Source organism: Macrobrachium nipponense, chromosome 49 (genome assembly GCF_015104395.2).
Source record: "Macrobrachium nipponense isolate FS-2020 chromosome 49, ASM1510439v2, whole genome shotgun sequence".
NCBI classification, from domain to species: Eukaryota; Metazoa; Arthropoda; class Malacostraca; order Decapoda; family Palaemonidae; genus Macrobrachium; species Macrobrachium nipponense.
The window spans coordinates 3197740-3205239 of NC_087224.1; the positions used below are offsets into that span (position 1 = coordinate 3197740).

The following is a 7500-nucleotide window of genomic DNA, read 5'->3' on the forward strand; positions in this document are numbered from 1 at the left end:
TTAAATGGTGCAACGAATAAGAAGAGTTGTTTAAATGATGCCATGAATAAGAGTTGTTTATATGGCGCCAGGAATAAGAGAGTTGTTTTAAATGGTGCCACGAATAATAAAGTTATTTATAACTGATTCACTTAAGGTAGATTCTCGGATGAGCCTTATTCTTACGAGACGTTTGTTTGGTGGCCGCTGATTGGCTGGTACCGGGATGTAGGCAGCTCCCAGCCAATCAGCGGCCGCCAAACTAACGTCTCGTAGGCATAGGGATCACCCAAGAATCTACCTTAAGTGAACCAGTTATAAATGGTGCCAGGAATAAGAGAGCTGTTTAAAATTGTACCACGAATAAGAGAGTTGTTTAAATGGTGCCACGAATAAGAGAGTTGTTTAAATAGTGCCAAGAATAAAAGTTGTTTTAAATGGTGCCACGAATAAGCGTTTTAAATTGCGCCACTAACAAGAGAGTTGTTTATTCAGTGCCATGCAAAGATTGGTTGAATGCTGATATAATTTTGATATATTGTGTAGTTGTGATATTGAAAGAGGCTCTTGTGAAATTAATAAGTACTTTTAAGAGTAATATGCCATTTGAATTATTAGCTAGCAATAATTATTTTGCAACTGTTATACCAGGTTTTGGAAAATATTCAAATACATTTTTTTTTTGTATTTCTATTGTATTGGGAAAAAAATGTTTTTAATCTAGTGGGCTCGCTCTCTATATTATTCAAAATTCATAATGTATTTCGCATTTTTGTTCATGAAGTCTTTACAAATGAAAGATAGATAAAATAGCATTATATATTTCAGAATCCTCTTACAAAGGAACAATAGAATGTTTCGTTTAATTGTTACTTCCTGTTTTAATGTCTCCTCTACTTGTTGCTTTTTGATTTTCAATGTCACAACTAATTGTTACTTTCTGTTTTTCAATGTCTCATTTAATTGCTAGAAAGATTTTCAGTATCTCATCTAATTGTTACTTTGTTTTTCAATAACTCATCTAATTGTTACTTTGTTTTGTCTCAACTAATTGCTACTTTGTTTTTCCATGTCTCATCTAATTGTTACTTTGTGTTTGTGTCTCATTTAATTGCTAGAAAATTTTTCAATGTCTCATCTAATTGTTACTTTGTTTTTCAATGTTTCATCTAATTGTTAATTTGTTTTTCAGCGTCTCATCTAATTGTTACTTTGTTTCTCAATGCCTCATCTAATTGCTATTTTGTATTATGTCTCAAGTCTAATTGTTACTTTCTATTTTTCAAAGTCTCATCTAATTGCTAGAAAATTTGTCAGTCTCTCATCTAATTGTTACTTTTGTTTTTCAATGTCTCATATAACTGTTACTGAAAAATTTTCTATCAATTAGATGAACATTGAAAAACAAAGTGTCTCATCTAATTGTCTCTGTTTTTCGATGTCTCGTCTAATTGCTACTTTCTGTTTTATGTCTCAACAAGTCTAATTGTTACTTTGTTTTTCAGATGAGAAACTCGAGACCTCTATTCCCATTGAGTCAGGCCAGGGTAGCGTGCAATGCCCACCCAACCCACTAATCTACCTCGTGTTGATGGCATTACGAACTGGCCCCGTCATTATCTAGGACATTTAGCTGGACTGAATCCTAAATCTCGACCTTGTGTGTGGAAGCCTGCTGACTGAATGTGGAACCTTCAAACTTTTGATATTGATTTTTTACCATCGGTTTAAATACAGATTTTTGCCATCAGTTTAGATACAAAGATTTCAGATTTGAAGTTTAAATAGCTTTGTAAAATTTTCACGTGCTGTATTATCGTTTTCTACTGTTAGCTTCATGGTTTGATAGCTTTGGAAATAGCTTTTTGGCATCAATTTTCATATGCTTATCGTTTTCCACTGTGTCTATATCGAGAAATTCTATATCGAGATTATAATTTTTTTCGCCTGTTTGTCTTCTGTATCGAGATTATAATTTTTTCCCTATTTGCAGAGGAGAGGAAGGCACAGGTAAAGCCTGAGAAAGAAAGTAAATATGGCTGTCCAATTGGACGGCCTGAAAAAAACTTATAAACGCTAGTGAAAGAATGCCACTCAAGAATTCACTGGGCACATAAGCTGATGTAGTATCTACGACAGCATTTGGTTTGAGGATTTTCTACAGTGTAGATTTAGCACCACAAGACAATACTGTAGTCTAACTTCAAGCTTTCAGCACTACAAGACTAAGAAACCTACTGCAAGCAGAGTTTTTCTACATTTCAAATACAGATATTCAAGGTTGAACTAGTCTGTAATACATAAATAGTGGGTTGATGAAATAAATGTCAACATTTGGTAGTTTTATTTTCTTGAAAATACACGCAGGTCGTATAGATGAACATTGCAATCACTAACTTGTATATAGAGTCTTGAAGCAGTTCAAAAGCAGTTTTTGAACCAACATAAGTCAGTATGTGAGTGACATTATTCAACGAGCAGTTTTTAGACCACATGCCACTCCTTCGTTGACTCGTGTAGGTTCAAATAGCAATTTTTGGATACGGTCGTCACTCCTATGTTGACATGTTTAGGTTCAAATAGTAGTTCTTGGACATGTAGTTGGTCACACGGAGGTGGCTGAATAGTGTTCTCCCAAATGGACTAAAGTTATTGGTTGTGACATATCTTGTTGGGTCAATGCAGATGAGATGTTATTTTCAACTGTATCCTGCCTTGCTTGGGTTGTATTTTCCAGTGTACCACAATACCTGCAGCATTCTCATCAGCACCTGAAATTAAACAGTGGGTTAAAAACAATACTGCAGATATACATTTGGCTTAAATGTGCAGGAAAACAATACTTTATACGTTTGGTTTAAAAACAGCAGATATACGTGTGGTTTAAAAACAGTAGATATACGTTTGGTTTTAAAAACAGCAGAAAGTGCAGGTATACATTTTGTATGTGATAAATTTGTAAATAGATACTGCAGACATACATTTGGTTTAAAAACAAAACTGCATGTATACATTTTGTATGTCAATAAATGTGTATTAAGAGGTTTTACATTTCGTATAGATTACATTCCTGAGCGAAATGGTCATCTTTACCGTGCAGTACAAACAATAACCTCCAAATAAAAAGTTTAACAAACAAAGGTATATTACAGTACGGATAGATTACGATCCTGTGCAACAAATTATGCATCCTTACCTGTGCACTAAAAAATAATTTGTTGGCATATCATGCAGTAGTGGGTATAGAATCCTTCGTGCCCAGTCTGATATGCATCATCATCTCGCAATATGGCAGCTGAATTTTGGGTGCCCAGAACTGCCAACGTTACCCAATGACAATCCATTCTTTAGTTGGCAAAACACCAGCTAATCACTGCCCTTCTAGTTGTGTTAGAATGATCCCGTTTGGCAGACAGACGCCATCTAACGTTCCAACTACCTCTTTCAACACCTCTGGGAACTTAAGCCCAACGTGGCATGACCTCACAGAGGTATTCACTAGCTAACCTTTCTTCTTGCTGGTGGTGTTAGGAGTCAATGTGAAACAGAGGAAAGGACATATTAGCGCTCTCAGTTTTCATGAGGGATGATCAGTAATTTCAGTAAAGGAAGGATAGTCATTAGTAAATAAGTGATTGTAAAGGATGATGCTTAATTAAGTGGTATTACCCAATTATAATGTACAAGCTTAAATTTTTTCCCAATTTTAATTTTAAAGTAATAACTATCCAATTTCCAGATATTCCTGTAACACCCAATGAATCAAATAATTATAACATCTTGACATCGAGTGAATCATTTACACCTTGAAAATCTAATAAACTTTGTGCTTTCTTTAATAATTTCATTAAGCACCAACTCATAATAGCAATAAAGTTCCTTTTGCCAGGAGTCTATCAAAGATTATTGCAACAAACTCAAAATATGGTGCTAAACTCTAACTTGGTTTACATATAATAAAAATTTGGCATTAGTGACATAGTGAAAAATATAAAACACTGTTAGCCTAACTATATTCACAACAATAATATCTGCATTTTGCATATGTACTTAACTATGCTATCAAGTTATGTACATAACTATGCTAACAAGAATATTAGTTAACTATGCTATCAAGATTATGTACTTAACTATGCTAGCAAGAATATTAAGTTAACTATGCTATCAAGAAGTTATGCTAACGTTAACATATTGTCTAGCAAGAGTATGTACTTTAACTATGGCTAGCCAAGAGCTATTAGTTAACATGCTATAAAGAGTATGTACTTAACTAGGCTAACAAGAATATGCACCAAAGGTGCTATCAAGAGTATGAACTTAACTATACTATCAAAGTTACGTATCTATCTATGCTATAACAAGAATATGTACTCAACTAATGCTATCAAGAATATGTACTCAACTAATGCTAACAAGAATATGTACTCAACTAATGCTAACAAGAATATGTACTCAACTAATGCTAACAGGAATATGTACCTAACTAGACCAGCAAAAACATGAATACTTAACTAGAACTGCATTGAAGTACATCAGTCAACCCCACACAAATAAAACTCACCAGTGTATGAATAAAATCAACAGTGCTGTAGAATATACGAAGCTTCCACCGAAAAATCCTACACTTAAAAAGACCTATATACCTCTTCGACAGTTCTCTTCCTGGATTCTATTACTGAAAGTGGCCCAGGTTACAGCCATCCACACGAATCAATCACTTCTAAGCCTTTCATTGGGGCCTTGAACGAATTTCTGCCCAGTAATATCATCCACGCACCGGCTCGGCTGAAACAAAAAGTGGTTTTGATGAAAGACTGGCCAATAATATGGGGTGCGAGGTATTTTTCATTCTTTAATATTTAATCAAAGCATTTCCTCTACACTTTTAATCATTGGCGTTCTGGTAATCTCATTTCTGTAACTGAATATCAAATGTTTTTTTTTTTTTACTTAAATGCAATATAAGCTTTCTCATAATTTAGCACTTTTGTAATAATCGCTAAGAAACGTGTACTCAATAGGGAGTTTTGTTTTTACTGATATTTAATTAAAACCTTCACTTTACACTTTTAATTAAATCATAAGTGCTCTGTAACTTCAATTCTGTCACTGGATATCAAAGTTTTTTGCACTAAAATGTAATTGAAGAATTTTTTGTTGCACTTTTAATTGAATCATAGGTATTGTTTAATCTCAATTCTATATGTGGACAAAAGAAAAATATGAGTTTCTTTTGCAAATAGTGTTTAAGAAGAACCTCTTTGCATCACCCAAAAGTTAAACTTTATTCTATTCCAAATTTAAGCAGCTTGACCGAGCTGAGAATTAATATACCACAATGTACTCCAAGTATAAGACATTCTAACATATTCTAAGAAAACATGACAATGATCATACCCTCTGTGGTCAAAGAAACTTCTTGTTTACCTGACAATGTTAAGTCAAATTGTGGTCGAGATACCATGCCATTAAATTTATGGTACAAAATATATTACCAAGGTGGTGATTTTAGCAGCAACACAAATCGGTCATCATAACGACAGATATTACCAAAAACTGGGCTTTTTCACTCGAGTAGCATGGCTAATATTTTAAGACACAGCAACACTTGACAGCCAATATGGCTATTAAGTAACTTTACAAAAAGTAACACTGATAGCAAGAGAAGCTGTCTGACTGTCAGTCAGAGTGCAGAAATCTGACACTGAAAAATGGCAGCTAGTAGCAACTGATAATTAACAAGACCACTCACAGTCAATTTCATAGAAAACGTTGCCAATATTAGGAGTTACTATGGTAGACAACACAGACAACCTACCACACACAGTAAAGATTGCTAAGGACCACAAGAAACTGACCTGGAATTTGGCCATCCACAAAAAACCAAAAGTAATCACCTTAGAAGTATGGAAAGGTAATGACAGTCTAATACCATAGCATGGGAAAGCAACTGCCTTGAATCAGTCTAAGGCCCCGTCCACACGGCCGAGCTTTGCTCGACGAACTTTGTTCGATGTGACGTCAGAAGCGGAGAAACCGCGGCAAAGTTCTGACTTTTCTTGCCGTTTCTACGCTTCTGACGTCACATCGGACAAAGTTCGTCGACCAAAGCTCGACCGTGTGGACGGGGCCTTAGAAACACCGGCTATATTGGTCTAGATTAGTTCAGGGTGGATGAATCTCTTTCTGGATTCTTTGACAACCAATTTTAAGTTATCATCACCTGGCAAAATCTCCCTTATTCTGGATAAGGTGCTTTTGTCATCGAGATACCCTTGGGTACACCCTCTTAAGTTAAGCCAACCTTACTGTTGATGTAGCATAGAAATATATAACCAGCACATTTTGTCCCTACCTTAATCTTGTGAGGTTGAAGGTTTGACAGACTTTATTTTTCCTCTTGCATAATTGGAAAGTCAATTAAAGAGTTAGGTTAGGGCAGACAACAATGAGTAGCAGTGACGAGGGTGTTTACAGTCGAGATTTCAAATTAGCAGCTGCTTGCTAATTCTGTGTAGACTCCATACAGTAGCTTCCATACTTTGAATCCATATAACAGCTGATGTATCAGTATCCAAAAATTCTCAAGAGCTGGAGAATATACCTGAAAAATTACGAAACTATCAGATCTGGTATCCTAACTGGTGAAAGCAAAAGAATTAGTCTATGATTCAGTTGTGGGGAGCTATACAGTCCTCAAGGGGATAGCAGGTGCTAAAAAATGCAAGAGAGGTAGAGAATCATTTGTCTATAAAGGTACATTGAGAACTACTGATTCTCACGGAATGAAGTAAGATGGAGCACAGTGGAATGACACAGATACCGAGTATACCAATGGGTCATCTCAGGACACAGATACCATTAGTCTGTGTTTCAAATCAGTTGGTAGCCTTTCTGATCTAACCTCCCTGAAAGTTCCATTCAATCACTAGCTATCAGTTGTTCCTTCACTGCCTAAATAAAGCTTCAAATAACTTGACAGGTTTCAAAAAAGGAAAACTTCAATGTGCTATAACAGTAGAATCAGTCGAGAGTGCTGTCCAGACAATACTCATACAAAAATAGTGTTTCTTACCACTATGGTACGTAGATTGCTTATTCAGTAAAGAATACAACGACAAAGTATTCTGCCACTATCATAGCCCTTAAAAAGCTACACTACAGGTGGGAATAATCAATTAACCTGGTGGTAAGGTTACAACCAAGATACGAATTGAATACTGCAGGTTGTACTGCGAAAACATAGCCTGATCATTCACATCATTACAACAAGAGCCTAGACTGTGAGTGACTCATAGGCCGAATTTGAACTGAATAAAACAAGCAACTTTATGTTTCCAACCACTTGACAATTCAGCAAACCATTTGATATCAGTATATCTACTTTTAATGGTAACCCTCAATGCTTTTAGCCATCCATGAAGCTGTGGGCTCACTCATGTCCTAGTTAGCAGTCAACAAGTTACTAAACTATATCGACACCTTGGAGTCTTTACCTGGGTAGATCTATATTACTATTCC

General features: G+C 35.5%; 2 long non-coding RNA genes across 2 annotated transcripts in view; one reads left to right on the forward strand and one right to left on the reverse strand.

Annotated features, from left to right (window-relative positions):
• LOC135205214 (uncharacterized) overlaps positions 1–1675 on the forward strand; it is an 8484-nt gene extending 6809 nt beyond the window's left edge. Inside the window, exon 3 of the long non-coding RNA XR_010312496.1 lies at positions 1485–1675. This is a non-coding gene — a long non-coding RNA (uncharacterized LOC135205214). The remainder of the gene's footprint in view (positions 1–1484) is intronic.
• Positions 1676–4231: 2556 nt separating this feature from the next.
• The window catches only part of LOC135205215 (uncharacterized), a 4156-nt gene continuing 887 nt past the window's right edge, over positions 4232–7500 (reverse strand). The window contains exons 2-3 of the long non-coding RNA XR_010312497.1: positions 6335–6583; positions 4232–4764 (exon numbers count right to left, since the gene is read on the reverse strand). This is a non-coding gene — a long non-coding RNA (uncharacterized LOC135205215). The remainder of the gene's footprint in view (positions 4765–6334; positions 6584–7500) is intronic.